Genomic DNA, 13,945 nt, shown 5'->3' with positions numbered 1-13,945 from the left:
TTGATGAAGCCTGTTTGTTTCACCAAGCACCATCACTTACTCTCTTCTTCTTCTTCATCTATGTCTTATGCCTCGAGCATTTAGCTTTGTCTCTTCTCCTTATTGGGTTGTTCATTCCTAGCTTTGTCTCTTCTCCTTTTTGGGTTGTTCATTCCTCTCCCCAAAATTTTCTCTCTGCCTATCTCAAATTTACAAATTCAATTTAGACTTGGATCATGAATCCTTCGTCTCTCATTTAAGCAACCATCTTACATTGGTACATAGCATCACAATAGAATTTGGGCTAAGTCTAAAACTAACAACCCTCTTACAATGGTACATAGAAACACAATAAAATTTGGGCCTAAGTCTAAAACTAACCTATAGGGTATTTTTTTTCTTTTTTAATTTATGAGAATTTTTAGATTTTCTTAAAAAATTGAAGGTATTACTTCAAACTTATTAAAACAAAATAAGAAATTTTATTAATTTTAGATGATGGAGGATCCAAAAATAATAATAATAATAATAAACAAATAAATAAAAATAAAAATAAAAAAATAATAAATAAATAATAATAATAAAAGAGGTTGGAATCTCAACTAATTTCTTTATATAAAATTACTTAAATGTTTGAATTGTGTGGGATGAGAGAGAACCCCAAAGAAATATATGAAAATAGGGGTAGAAGTAAGACAAGAGGGAATCCAAGCAATCCATCTCTGCATGTAACGCCTCAGTTTCAAAGTGAGAGAGTAAGCAACAAAAGGATAGAAAAAGAACAAAGAGATAGAAAAAGGTGAGATTAGAAAAAGAAAGTAGATGAAATGGAGGATTGAGGAGAGGGCACACACAGGGTATCCTCCCCTTCCTCTCCCTTCATCATCTGTTCGTCATCTGTTCTTCCTCCTATGATGATCATCACAAAAGGTTGGGCTTTGTTCATCTTTATCCATCTAAAAATTGTCAGCACTCTCATTTCTACTCAGGTTCATGTAGCCACCAAATATTCTCCTATAAACTCAAATTCACCTCACAACTTCTACTTTGTCATTGCTCTCTACGTGTTTGATGAATGTCCCACCTCCTATGTTGTTTTTGCTGGTGGTAATGTAAGGGGTTGCCCATTCAACCCCATCTTTTGCTTCTACCAACTTTTGGAAACTCTCAAATTTAAGGTATGACTTCCTTCTCTTTTAATGCCTTTCCATTTCAGATTTCTTTATTTCATTCACTCTTTGTTCTCATCTATTTAGCAATTGTCACCTTCTCCAATTGCTTTTGCTTTGATGAAGCCCCGTTTCACTAAGCACCAAGCACCGTCGTTGACTCTCTATGTGTCTCCTTCTGTGTTTGTCTCCTTCTCTGCATGCTAAGCTTTTAACTTTGTCTCTGCTCTTTATGTGGTTGTTCATCTCTCTCCCCCAAAATTTTCCCTCAGCTCCTCTGCACTTTTTAGGTGGTTTATCTCTCTCCTAAAATTTGCTCTCTTAGTTTCTCTCAAATCTAGAATTTAATCGCCTTTCTCTCAGACTCTCCAAAGACATGTTGTATGGAAGGGGTCATTGGGTCCCTAATTCTCTCCCTAGTTTTGCCAAAAATCTTCATATCTTGGTATTGGATCATGAAACCTTGTCTCTCAAGCACTTGAGTTCATTGCTTAGGCAGCAATCTTACAATGGTACATAACATCACAATATTTCCATTAATCTCTTTCACCATCCTAATTTTAATTTTTTAAGCACGGTCTAAAGTTAATGTTATGCTTCTTTTTGTATTTGGTTACATGTTGCAATCCATAAAAGAAACTCAATGCATTTTAGTGGCAGATATATAATGGGGTTTGAGTTTATGAAATTGTTATGGATCGTTGTTGTGTTCGATCAGCAACTTCTCAAATAGGAAGAAGAGGAAGAAGAAAAACAAAAACCACTATCTACTTGATTTCTTAACTATTTTATTAGTTTCTAATGGTTGTTGTGATTTTTTATTTAAACTATGTTTCCATATAAGTATATTTTCTTAATGATAGAGCACAATCCCTTCTGCTTCTCTTTCTTTCTCTAGGAATTAATTCTCTAGAAATTAGAAATAAATTAAGAGAATAAAAGTATAAGATATTGGATTCCTTGTTTAAGAGAATAAAAGTATAAGATATTGGATTCCTTGTTTATGTTTCAATAAGACAAATGATGTGTTTATCTAATCTATTATCTATCTATTTTCTCAAAATATAATTGGTTTGCCGGTTCATTTGTGGGACTAGTTACAAACCCTAAATCCTAATATCCTTCGGTTTTAAGCTTTTGTTTTTCCTTTTCTATGAACTTAGTGTGCATGACATGATTTTATTTTATTATTTTTTATTTTTTGTAATCTTTAGTTACGACCACTGGACTAGGATGTATTGCTCTATCAATGATTCAAGAAAAAGGTGACCAGTTCGACCTTGTCATGGCTAACATTAGCATGCCTGATATGGACAGTTTTTCATTCTTGCACGTACTCCTTGAGATGAATATTGCTGTCATTTGTAAGCTCAATTTTGCTTTACTATCTCGTTCAATTAAATGTCTTCATTATTCTCAAGCTATTTAGTTGTCGGGCAGTTATGTCTTCAGCGGTGAACTTGAAGGTAGCTACGAAAGCATTGGCAGAAGGAGGGTGTTATTTTCTTCAGAAGCCTATTTCTAAGGATGATCTAAAATATGTATGGCAACACATGTATTGGAGGAACATAAACATAGCCAAGCTAACCTATATAGCAAATTGTGGAGAAAAAGCCAAATCTGGAAAAGAATTTGTCGGTATCCAAAACGACAACACTGTTGTTTTGTCTCTGTTCACCAATGCAGCTAGTTATAATAATAATTGTAGTATTAACTATCAACTTATGAGCTATAATGGAAAAGTGCAAAACACGCCAACGAATTCCCATGATTCCCTAGTTGCTTCATACTTGGGAGGAAACAGATCAACGGATGACATAGAAGGAACAAACAAGGAGGAGAGAGTTACATGTTACTCAAAACCTACCAATTTTGGACACACAAGAACTCATGAGGATAATGGAAGAGGGAAGGAATATTTTATTTCCCGTAATACCAGATCACGTATCGTTTGGAATGTGGAACGACGTCTCAAGTTCTTTGACGCCCTCAACAAGCTAGGTGATAAATGTAATATCACGTATCTCACGAGTTATTTTTATTTTTTTTAGGATTTGAATTCAATGATGAATTTTTAATTGTTGTTATTATATTTTTTTATTTTTTTTAGGATTTGAATTCAATGATGAATTTTTAATTGTTGTTATTATATTTTCTTTTGGTTTTAAAGGTCGCCCAAAACTTATACTTAAGTTGATGAATGAACCATGCTTGACGCTGTGCCAGGTAGCTAATCACCTGCAGGTATGCTTCTATCAAGTTTGTTTACTATTTGCACAATATGTACTTTTATTTGTTTATGAATAAATGAGGAATTATTGCACCTAAACCTATTAGAAATACAAAGCACAAGTAGAGTCCATGAAAAGGGGGAGAAAAAATAAATTAGCTCCATGGATGGAAGCATCCAAATTCAATTTCTCGGTCCGGACTCAACTTCCTCCGTTAGTGCAAACGCAGCAGAATCACGAGGCAAACAAATCTACACCCGGAGGTTCAACCTCTCTTTCAGGATGGAAAAGATTCCGACTTATTGCTCCTAAGCCTGTGCCTAATCCTAGACTACTTGTTAGCGCCAAATTTGTAAATCATGGTCTCAGAATGCTTGACCACAATTTTCAGCATGTTGGTTCAAACTACAATTCAGTTCCATATAGCATCAATAAGATGACTCTAGAGGTAACTTCTTCTCGTGTATTTAATGAAATTCAGTTCTCAGATATACATCAAGCTGATGTAGCTCAGCAGCTAGAAGCAATGGAATTTAGTGGCACATCAGAAGGGATTCAGTTGATGTCAAAGAACATCGCTTTACTTGATTCAACCAACTTGGACAATGTTTCTGCAAATTTTGTAAATGAAGAAAGCCAACAATAATTAGCAAAATATGATTATCTCTTAAATGTTTTAGAAGACGATCCACCTGACTTTGGCAGCGACTTTGATATGAGTGATGTAGATAAATACAGCGAATGGCTAAGGAACACTGTTCTGGAAAACAGAAGTGGTCCAGATAGCTTTATCAATGACAATGCAGAAAACTTTCGAGTTGAAATCAATCAATAAATAGATATGTTTTACTTATATAATGTTCTCAATGTCTTTAAAAATCTTGGATAAACTAAAAATTGAAGATTTATTCTTAGCCCATGTTGAAGAGCCTTAAGAAGCAAAATCAAATATATACAAGATCTTCAAAATTGAAGATTCAATCTTGAGAACAAAGACCATATTTCTTTAAAAGTTTCATTAAAAAACAATATATTTATTTATTTATTTATTTATTTACATATTTAAAAAATATCTAATAAAAAGATATATGCCAAAATATTTTCAAACAATTCAAATGTATAAAAAATTATTCTTGAATTCAAAATACTTATAATTATGTTTTATTAAAAATTGAGTGAAATAGGTAAACACCATTTATTTCATATCCACAAATAATTTTCAGAATTTTCAGAATTTTCTAAAGAAATTCATAAAAGAGTAGTTATAAATTATCTCTAAATTAATAAAAACTCAAAGATTCTTTTTTAAAATATTTTTGGAAGTGTAATGATATTTAAAAAAAAAAAAAATTGAAAGGTTAATGGAATTTTTTAAAAAAAGAATTAAGAGTATTTTTTGAATTTTCTTAAAATCAAAGGATACTTAAAAAAAAAAAAATTAAATAAAATATAAAGTTAAAAAAGTATTTTTATTAATTCTTTAGTTCAAGATTTGAATTTGGTGAGATAGAGAGAAATTTGGGAGGAAGGACACCAGCAAAATTCAAGTGAAAGTCAAAGGTGCTCTGCATGTGAGGCCCAATTTTCAAGAGAGAAACAGTCACAAAGAAACAGAAAAATAGTAAGATTAGAAAGAGAAATGAGATGAAACCGAGGCATCTTCATGAATGTCCCCCTCCTTCCTTTTCCTTTTCTTTTAATGTCTTTCCATATTAGATTTCTTCTCTTTCATCCCACTTTGTTTCTTTTGAAGCGCAAGATTTCGTAAAATTACTTCAAACAGTGGATATAAATTTAAATTCTTTCTGAGACTTCTTCAACTATGGGCTACAATCATCCAATCGCTAGCTTCTCCTTTTGCTTTTGCCTCGATGAAGCTATGTTTCACTAAGCATCGTCACTGACTCTCTCCCTCTTCTTGCATTTTGAGCTTTTAGCTTTGTCTCTTCTCTTTTTGGGTTGTTCATCTCTCTCCCCCAAAATTTACTCTCTCGTTTTCTCTCAAACCTAGAAGTTTAAGCTCCCTTCTTACGGATTCTCTGTGAGAAATGATCTCAAATCTAGAAGTTTAATCTCCTTTCATACAGATTCTCCGTGAGAAATGATCTCAAATCTATAAGTTTAATCTCCCTTCTTTCAGATTGTAGGTGAGAAATGAGAATTGATCTCATATCTAGAAGTTTAATCGCCCATCTTTCAGATTCTCAATGAGAAACGAGAAATGCAGGAAATGGTCATTGGGTCGCTGATTCTCTCCCTAACTTTGTCAAAAAAACTTCATATCTCGGTGGTGGATCATGAACCCTTGTCTCTCAAGCACTTGACTTCATTGCTTGAGCAACACTCTTACAATGGTGAAGAGCATCACAATATTTTCATTAATCTTGCCATTCTAATTTTAATTTTTTAGGCAACGGTCTAAAGTTAATGTTATGTTTCCTTTTGTATATGATAACATGGGGTAATATGTAAGTGTAGTCTTGAAAGAAACTCAATGAGGTTTGGGTTTATGAAATTGTTATGCATGGTGATGTATTTATTATCTATTTATTGTAACTTTATTATATCACAATTTATATATATTTTTAATTTTGTTATATATAGTATTTTTAAGATAATCATTTTTATTGTTTTTTTAATTTCATGATCTATATTCTATCCTTTAAGTTTTTTACTTTTAACTAATTTTCAAGAAGGGTCGTATCTAGTTTTCTTTAGTTTTATGACAATGTTTAGAGTTGAACTTTACAATTTTTGCTTGTTCTGGATTGAATATTTTTTTTTCTTTTGAATAATTATGTTTGATTTTGCTTGTTGTTCTCTATTGATTTTTTTTTTTTTTTTTTGTGTGTGTGAATAATTATAAATTGATTTGTGTTTGTCGGTAAACTTTTAATATATTTTATCTAAGATTGTATCCGAATAATTATAAATTGGGGATAAATCAATTTTTTATTTGTAAAAAAATAAGTTTTTTAACAACCCCAATTTTTTATTTGTAAAAAAATAAATTTTTTTAACAACCCGACAACCCAACCGATACTCAACCTGAGAATAGAGGGTTAAGGATTGGGCCCAGCCTGAAAATATAGGGTTACAAAGAGTTGGACCCAACATAGAAATAGAGGGTTATAGTGGGTTGGGTTAGTGAAAATTGTTAGGTTGGGTTGGGTTACGAGTCAGGTAAACATTTGGGTTGGATAAAAAAAAAAATCTTCCAACCCAAGACAATTTAAGCTCCTAATATTAACTACACTTAATTCTATTTTTAATTTTAATCATTTTATTTATTAATCATTTTTATCTATAAAGAGAGATCCATTATTCAAACCTTAATTCAATCTTGTTATTTATACCTAATCAAATTCAAAATCAAATGGAGTTTTATTAATCGAAAATTGAAATATTAAAATTAAATAAATTTAAGAATAAAATAAAGACGCAATTTTTTTTAATTAAAAAGATAGTTTATTTCAAAAATACTTTTGAATTTCAAAGATGTTTTAAAAAAACCGTTCATTAATACTTTTCAACTTTAAAAATAAGTTTTAAAAATAAGTTGAGAAATACTATTAGTATTACTATTATATTTAAAAAATACTCATGAAATCTTAAAAGTAGAATTAATACCCTTCACCTTCATAAGAAAATTTAATTGTTTTTTATGATCTATCGACATCTCATAGATTATCTCGGATCTATCGATATCTCATAGATTATCTCGAATTTATCGACATCTCATAGATTCTCTCCAAATTTTTAAAACCTCAAGGGTACTCTTGAAACCTTTTCGAAAGTTTAATGATATTTTTGAGAAAAAAAATTAATGCTTTTCATCTAAAAGTAAGCCGTATTTTTTTTTAATTTAAGAGTATTTTTGAAATTGAGTAATATCAAAACTTAATATTTTTAAACAAAATAAAAGAGTATTTTTTTTATTAATTTTAAATGAATAGAGCATGGTAAGGACATAAAAAGTTAAAGAGGTTTGAATCTCAACTAACTTCTTTAGACAAAATTAGTTCAAAGATTTAAATGGCATGGGATAGAAATTTTTTTGGGAGGAGGGGCAGAAGTAAGGACAAGCTAGTGTGGGATGAAAGAAAAATCTGGGAGGATGGGCATGAGTAAGGACAATACAGATTGAGATGAAAGTCAAAGGTGAAGAGTTCATCACAGGTAACCAGAGTTCACATGTAATAACGATGTTTTATAGTGAGAGAGAAAAGGAGCCAGAAGTAACTACAAGTGAGATTGAAGTGAAAGTCAAAGAAATTAGTTCTGAATTATGTGGAATGAGAGAGAAATCTTGAAGGAGGGATCAAAAGGACCAAAAATAAAATTGAGATGAGAGAAAAATTAGTTCAATATTTGAATTGTGTGGGATGAGAGAGAAAGTTGGGAAGAGGGACCATAAGTAAGTATAGGAATTCTGAGGAGAGAGATGAGGAATAAGGGACAAAGAAATTAGTTCAAGATTTGAATGATGTGAGATAAGAGAGAAATTTAGGAAGAGACAAAAAAAAATTAGTTCAAGATTTGAATGGTGTGGGATAAAAGAGAACTCTGGAAAGAGAGGCCAAAAGTAAGGACAAAGCAATTCATCACTGCAAGTAAGGAGGGAGTTTTAAATGGAACACCTGAGTTTTAAAGTGAGAGAGAAATTCGAGTGAGATTAGAACAAAAGAGGAGATGAAAGGGAGAACATGGAGGGGATGGTACCCTTCCTCTACCTTTGTCATTTGTCCTTAAAGTTCTTCGTCTTTTTACACATTTCTATGCTTAAAAAACATTAATTAAATTTGAAAAGTATTATCAACACTTCTTACCATTATATTTTACCTTTATAAAAAATATAAAATGTCAGGTGAATTTTTTTTTACCATTCTATATCTTATAATTGTCTCCAGATTTTTTAAAAGGAACCTTTGAAACACTTTTAAAAGTTAAATATTTTTTTTTTAATTTTTTTTTTTTGTAAGTTAAATAGTTTTTTTTTTAACTTTTTGAAAGTTAAGGTTTAAAGAAAAAAAAAATATGAAGATTTTCATCCAAAAATAACTTTAAGGGTATTTTTGAATTTTTAAAATAAATTAAAAGTATTTATGAGGTTTTATTAAAAGTTTAAAGAGGGTTATTAAAACTTATTTTTTTAAAACAAAATACAAAGTTGAAAGAGTAATTTTATTAATTTTAGATGATTGGAAGACCTAAAATGTTAAATTTGAATCTTAAAATTAGTTCAAGATTTGATGAAAGAGAAAATTGGGAAGATGGTCAGAAATAACCACAAGAATGCTGAGGTGAAAGTCAAATGTGCAGAGATTCGTTCATCACTGCATGCAAGGCACTAGTTTCAAAGTGAGAAAGAAAGCCACAAAGAGACAGAAAATGATGAGATTAGAAAGAATAAAGAGATGAAACCGAAGACCCAGATGGGAGGGTGTTTAGAATGAGAAATAGAAATAGAATTGGGATCGAAAGTATAGTATGATTTTCATTAATATTTACAACGTTTAAATAGGATACAAACTATCCACTAATACCTAAAATGAGGGAAAATATACTTCTAACTAAATCTTGTAAATGATAAAATATACTGATAATCAAATTATAGTATAAAATATACTACTAACAACTCTAAAAAGAAAAAATATTAACAAGGGTGTGTACCCTCTCCCTCCTTTTACCTCTATCCTCTGTTCTTTGACCTCCTACTGTTATTGATATTATCACAAAAAGTGGAGCCTTTCATTTTTATCCATAAAAATAATTGGTATAATCTATATTGCCTTCCTATTATTTCTACTTAGATTAGTGTATCCACCAAGTATACTTTGTTGAAATTCAAACTCCCCACAACTTCCTACTTTATTATTGCCCTCTACGTGTTTGATGAATGTCCCCTCACGTTTTTGCTCCTCATAGTGCAAGATGTTGTCCATTCAACCCCATCTTGTGCCTACTCCTTGTTTCAATTTCTTTTGGAAGCTCTCGGAGGTAAGATCTCACCTCATTTTTTTTTAATGACTTTCAAGATTTCTTCTTTTTCATTCACTCCTTGTTTCTTAGACATCCATTTTTATAAAATTACTTCAAATATAAATTTCAATTTCAAATGAGACTCTTCAAATTTTGGGCTACTCATAATCTATTCAGCAATTGTCACCTTCTCCTCTCTCTCCTTCTTTTGTCTGTGTCTTCTTTTGTGTCTATGCATGTTAAGCTTTTGGCTTTTTCTCTGCTCTTCTTAGGTTGTTCATTTCTCTCCCCAAAATTTGCTCCCCACTTCTCTCAAATCTAGAAGTTTAATCTTCCTCTTTGAGAGGGGAAAATGTAGGAGATGGGTCATTGGATCCCTAATTCTCTCCTTAGTTTTGCAAAAAATCTTCATGTCTTGGTGGCTAATCATGAAGTCTCTCAAGCACTTGACTTCATTGTTTAAGCAACAGTCTTATAATGGTACATAACATGGCAATATTTTCATTAATTTCTTTCACCATTCTAATTTTAATTTTTTAATTAATAGTCTAAAGCTAATTTTATACTTCTTTTTGTATCTGATAACATGTTACTATCTACCAGTGTACTCAATACATTTTAGTGACGGATGTGAGTTGGATTTGAGTTTATGAAATTGTTATGGATGGGATGATCATAAATTTCTCAAACACTAAAAAAAAAAAAAATGTTAAACTTGATTTTGTTAGTTTGTAATTCAAAAAGAATGGGAAAGGTAAGAAAGGGAAAATGTTAACGACAGTGTTTCTTACTCAATTTTTTTTTTTTTTAGAATTATAAATAAATTATGAGCATATATGAATCCGGTTCTTTGTTTAAGTTTTTACTAGACCAATTATTTATCATTTTTCTCAAAGAAATAAAATTATAAAATTATTATTAAAAAATTATTAAAATTTAGAAATCTTGGAATATGGCTTGCATGGGCTAGTTTGGCTCGTTGTAGTCATCTAACTTTCGATCATCTCAGTTCAATTATTTCAGCTTGAGTTCAATCAATTTAAGCTTGCCAGTTTGGCTTGTTGTAGTCATCTAACTTTCGATCTACTTGGTTCAATTGTTTCAATTTTGGTTCAGTCAATTTAAACTCATGGGCATGGTCAATTCCAGTTGTTTCATATAACTTTAGGATATTTTAGATCAAAATAAGTTTGATCTAGGACTTTTTAAAGTTATTTTTTCCTATGTTTTTGTTTGTAGCTTTTCTCACTACTTAGAGCTTATTTTAGAGAAAATAGGTGGTTGTAGCATGATAAATATGTTCTATAATAAATTTCAATTGTAGGGTAAAATTGGATTTCATTAGGCTTGAACTTAAGTGACGTCCAACAAATGAATTTGTATTTAAAAAGACTGATTAAATTTTAATAGTATTAACACCTTCCTTTATAAGAAAATTTTAATTTTTTATTTACAGTGGATCGTGGGACGACATCTCATAAATTATCTCCAAATTTAAAAAACTCAAGGGTATTTTTGAAACATCTTTGAAGGTTCAATGATATTTTTGAAACTTTCTTGAAAATTTAATGGTATTTTAAAAAAAAGAAATTAATTATTTTTCATCCAAAACTAATAGCAAGAGTATTTTTTTTTAATCAAAAAGTATTTTCGAAATTTTTTTAAAAAATCAAAAGGTAACAACAAAATTTATTTTTTCAAACAAAATATAAGGTTGAAAGAATATTTTTATTAATTTTATAGGAGTGGAACAGACATAAAAAGTTAAAGGTTTGAATCTCAATTAATTTTTTAAATTATTAGGATGAGAGAGAAATCTTAGAATAAGGACTAGAAGTAACTAAAGAGGAAAACGGATGAGAGAGAAATCTTGGAATAAGGACTTGAAGTAAAAACAGTCTAAGGGATGAGAGAGAAATCTTGGAATAAGGGCTAGGAGTAACAACTAGCTAGGAGTTGAAAGTCAAAAGTGCATAGTCAGTTCATCACTACATGTATAGCACAAGTTTCAAAGTAAGAGAGAAAACTACCAAGAAAGATAAAATAATGAGATTAGAAAAAAAAAAAAAAAATGAAATGGAGGTCTCCCTTTCCCCTTCCTTTACCCGAAAAGAAAGGAGATGAAATTGGAGGACTCCAGTTCCCCTTCCTTTACCCCATTGTCCTCTGTTGTCTGTTCTTTGTCCTCCTACCGTTATCTTTGTCCTCTTACAGTTATGGCTATCATCACAAAAAGTAGGATCTTGTTCATCTTTATCTATACAAAAATTGGCATAATCTCTACTCTCTTACGGTCATTTCTATTTAGATTCGTGTACCCACCAAGTATTCTCCGTTGAAACTCAAACTCACCCCACAACTTCCTACTTTATCATTGTCCCCTACATCAATGTCTCCCTCCATGTTTTCTTTCCTCATATTGGAAGGTGTTGTCCATTCAACCCCACTTCTTGCCTCCTCCTTGTTTCAATCCCTTTTGGAAGCTCTCTAAGGTAAGATCTTACTTCCTTTTCTTTTAATGCCTTTTCATGTCGGATTTCTTCCTTTTCATTCACTTTTTGTTTCTTTTGAAACACCCAATTTTGTAAACTATAAATGTCAATTCCAACTAAAATTCTTTTACCAATGGGCTACTCTTATCCATTAAACAATTTCCACTTCTCTTGCTTTTTCCTTGATGAAGCCCGGTTTGTTTCACTAAGCACCGTCACCTACTCTATCTTCTTCTTCTTCATCATCTATGTATGTGTCTATGCATGTTGAGCATTTAGCTTTGTCTCTTCTCCTCTTCTCCGTTTTTGGGTGGTTCATTTCTCTCCCCCAAAATTTAATCAGCAACTTCTCTTTGTAAACACAATTTATTTCATATTCATAAATACTATTCCAAAACTTTCATAAATTTAACATACATAAATTCATAAACTATTGGTGGTGAAAATAAAAAAAATCAAAATATGAAAACTTAATAATATATAAAAACAATTGGAGTAAAACAAATAAAAGAAAACTTATAAAAAAAAGTAGAAGAATAATTACAACTCTACCCATTCTATTTTTAATTTTAATCATTTTTTAACTCAAGATGTTGAATCCATTAGTCAAACCCTAATTTAATCTTATTTATTTATTCATCTTATTATTATCCCTATTCAATTTCAAAATTAAATCTACTTTTATTAATAACGAAATAGAAATATTAAAATTAAATAAATTTTAGAATAAAATAAAAGTTAAATTAATAAAAATATGTCTGAGTGCTTTACTCACAATTACTCCTGACTTTTAAGAGTTTAACTTACCAATTTAACTTAAAAAAAATAGGAAAATAGTCATACCCTAAAATACTATCATTAATACTCTTTTTAACTTCTTAAATTCTTACCATTAGTCACTATATTTAAAAAATACTCATGAAATTTTAAACGTAACGTTAACATTCTCATAGATTATCTCTAAATATTTAAAAACTCGGTACTTTTGAAACATTATTGAAAGTTACATTTTTGAAACTTTTGATAGTAAGTTCAAGGGTATTTTTAAAATACAAATTAATGATTTCATCTAACAGGAACCTATAATTTTTTTTTTTTTAATTTAAGAATATTTTTTAGGTTTTCTTAAAAAAATTGAAGGGTATTATTAAAACTTATTAATTTAAACAAAATAAAAATAAAAATTTGAAAGAGAAATTGTATTAATTTTAAATGAGTGGAGAAAAAAAAATTTTAAAAAATTTAAAAATTAAAAGAGGTTTGAATCTCAATTAATTTTTTTTTTTTTAATTTTGAGATGAGAGAGAAATCAAGAGAGAGATCTGGGAATAAGGGCCACCACAAACGCTATTGAGGTGAAAGTTAAATGTATATCCAAGTAGTTCATCTCTGCATGTAACACATCATTTCAAAGTGAGAGAGAAAGCAACAAAGAGATAGAAAAGGGTGATTAGAAAAAGAAGGTAGATGAAATCGAGGAGTGAGGGGAGAGTACACACAGAGTGGTGGTATCCTCCCCTTCCTCCCCTCTGTCCTCTGTTTCAGTTCTGTGATGATCATCACAAAAAGTTGGTCTTATTCATCTTTATCCATCTAAAAATTGGCATAATATGTGTGGTCTCACTCTTATTTCTACTCAGATTTGTATAGCCACGTGTATTCTCTTTTAAACTCAAATTCACCCCACAACTTCCTACTTTGTCATTGCCCTCTACGTGTTTGATGAATGTCTCACCTCCCATGTTGTTTTTGTTGGTGGTAATGTAAGGGGTTGCCCATCAACCCCATCTTTTGTCTTTACTTCTTTTTGGAAACTCTCAAATTTAAGGTATAACTTCCTGTTCTTTTAATGCCTTTACATTTCAAATTTCTTCTTTTTCATTCCCTCTTTGTTCTCATCTATTTAGCAATTGCCACCTTCTCTTCTTATTTTTGTCTTGATGAAGCCCCATTTCACTAAGCACCAAACACCGTTGCTGACTCTCTGTGTGTCTCCTTCTGTGTCTGCGTCACCTTTGTGTATGTGTCTTTGCATGTTAAACTTTTAACTTTGTCTCTGCTCTTTTTGGGTTGTTCATCTGTCTCCCCCAAA

At 30.7% G+C, this 13,945-nt stretch overlaps 1 pseudogene across 1 annotated transcript; it reads left to right on the top strand.

The window, feature by feature from the left end:
• The first annotated feature begins 1,482 nt into the window (after positions 1-1,482).
• On the top strand, positions 1,483-4,214 carry LOC111777779 (two-component response regulator-like APRR2; annotated as a pseudogene). The gene is made up of 5 exons (XR_015411947.1): positions 1,483-1,660; positions 2,363-2,512; positions 2,589-3,158; positions 3,319-3,392; positions 3,486-4,214. The product of XR_015411947.1 is annotated as a two-component response regulator-like APRR2 (transcript).
• The last annotated feature ends 9,731 nt before the right edge of the window (positions 4,215-13,945 follow it).

This window comes from Cucurbita pepo, chromosome 1 (genome assembly GCF_057944985.1).
Source record: "Cucurbita pepo subsp. pepo isolate OVF chromosome 1, ASM5794498v1, whole genome shotgun sequence".
In the NCBI taxonomy this organism is placed as follows: domain Eukaryota; kingdom Viridiplantae; phylum Streptophyta; class Magnoliopsida; order Cucurbitales; family Cucurbitaceae; genus Cucurbita; species Cucurbita pepo.
Note: the sequence above shows the minus strand (reverse complement) of the source record. Positions and strands in the feature narration are given on the sequence as shown.